Genomic DNA, 2,361 nt, shown 5'->3' on the forward strand with positions numbered 1-2,361 from the left:
GCGACGTCGTCCAAAATGTTTTTCATTGAGTTAGTGTTCCAAATAAAATTTCTATCTTTTTTCTCTATGCCACCTTTGCTTTGTATAACAAGTTTCTTGTCAAGTTACGGTGGTGGCCTAGTACTCATGCACCCAAAAAGAGCAGATCGCACCGCCAGGATATTACAAAACAAATGACCCCCAAGAAAAAGCAAAATTCCTATTGAGTGAAGCCTGGGAGTCTATTTTAGTAAATAACTAACAATTGCAGCTAACGCAGACGCACTCGCGTGTCGTCGGCGTTAGCTGGCAGCTGCCGCAGCGGCACCTGGGTTGCTATTCTGGTCACAGACGGTCACGTTCGTGTTTCTCGAAAACTCCTCCCCCCTACGAACCGCGCGCTCCTATTGGTCACAGCCCGCGTGATAATTCCACGCGGTTCCTATGGTAACCTTCGCGAAACACGAAAGCAACTGTTTGCCGTAACTGTCACTCTTCGAGCTCGGACCGTGACGACAACGTGACGCATGACCCCGTCCGACGTACGTAGCCCATAGCGGAAGTCGCCTAACTAGATTAACTGCGGTATTACTCGACACACCCTACTCTCTGTTTCACTATGAGTGCGAGCTAGTGCGGGTGTAGGAGCTACAAGAACGTGCTCCGGGCTTTCAACGTCCCTGTCGAGCAGGCGCGCTTGCGCAGTGCAAACCAACGTTCGCTCAAGCATCAGCATCGTTTGGGGTGATGTGCTCGTGCTTTTAACTTCTGTTTCTATTGCACGAAGGGGAACAAGCTTTGGGCAGGATTCTAGAGCGTAGAAAATGGCGGCGATGCTTGTTGCGCAACGATGGCTCGATTAACGCGTACAATGACGGGTTTTCCGCGTGCACCCGGTAGCCTTCACGATGCACGACGACTCTTTCTGACGACAATACCGCTTGTCGAAAAGCACCGTGTGATCGCAGTGTGACCAGCTGCGCGACGAGAGACGGCGACGATGAGAGATGATGATCGTCGAGCAGCAGCAGACTAATTGAATTGCACTGAGCGCGGTTGCCACCGATGATCACATAGCTAATGCCCAGTGGATAATGATCAGAGCCGTGACGGCCGTCGCGAGTGTCGTTGTCAACCGGCTGGGAAGCGACGGCTGGGTCGACGAAACCCCGAACCGAGGCAGCTGAGGCATGTCCGAAAGAAGGCTCTTGTCGCCACCACGACAAGCACACCGACGTCGTGGGGTGCGTTGACGGAACCTAGAATCTAACAGAACCTTCGTCACCGTCAGCATCGGTCTGAAGGAGATCGTCACCGTTCTGAAGGACTCCAACACTTTTCCGCAAACACCACTTTGTCATTAACAACTTGATGGTAAGTTTACGTTAAAATTTCAGGGTTTCTACCGCTTCGAAGTTAGTGCACGCTTAGTACCTATGTCTTCAGTTGACCATTTGTTGCGGTTTGTAGCTACTGTCAATCACGCAATAAAATCTGGATGGGTTGCTGATGGCATTTTATTGTATCAACTATACTTCGTTCCGGCTTCGGTCCAGACGCAGCCAAAGCTACAAGCGCGAGCTCCGGGCTTTCAGCATCCCTGCCAAGCACGCGCGTTCGTGCAGGGCAAGCACTGTTCTGGGCCACATGCTCGCGCTTGTAGCATCGGCTGCGTCTGGACCGAGGCTGAAACGAAGTATAGATATTTTACCTTTTCACGCCAAGCTTTTGGAATTGCATGTCAGTCAGCGGACAGTCATAAAAACACTTTTCAATGCCCTGCAATGAACTACGAACATTGTGTCCTAAAATTAATCGTTAGTTGTTTAGACAGCAGGAGTTGTCTGACGGAGCATGATAACATTGTTACCCACTGTAGGCGAGAAATTTAGCCAGTGCAATCTTGTGGATGCTCGTCATCTCCATGATCAAGAAAAATAGTAAAGATACAATTGTCCTCCATTCAACACCCGTGTGTTTAATGTAAAGGTTATCATACAGATTAAAAAGAATGTCGTTTAAAAAGTGACAGTAACTCATTGAAATTATAGAGTAGTGTGAGCTGGATTTTTTTTTTAATTATGCCTGTAATGCAGAGCAAATACGCACTGTTAAAGCAGAGTAGATGTGTGAAGGAAAAACGAGCATATGTACTAAAGAAAGAACCGCTACGTAACGTTAAAAATGTCAGCAACTATCTTGCCATTGTGGTACGAGTTCAGTGGCTCTGCACATGCTTATGGCAGCCTGTGAATGTAGGATGCTCCCCTTATGGTATCATCCAGTGGCAAAGCCAGGGGGGGGGGGGCTTATCTTCGCCCCCTTCCTCCCCAAATCCGGCGGGCCCTAGAATATACACACAAATGCTCCCCAAGTCATAAA

This window comes from Ixodes scapularis, unplaced genomic scaffold, assembly GCF_016920785.2.
Source record: "Ixodes scapularis isolate PalLabHiFi unplaced genomic scaffold, ASM1692078v2 PGA_scaffold5__190_contigs__length_132052651, whole genome shotgun sequence".
In the NCBI taxonomy this organism is placed as follows: Eukaryota; Metazoa; Arthropoda; class Arachnida; order Ixodida; family Ixodidae; genus Ixodes; species Ixodes scapularis.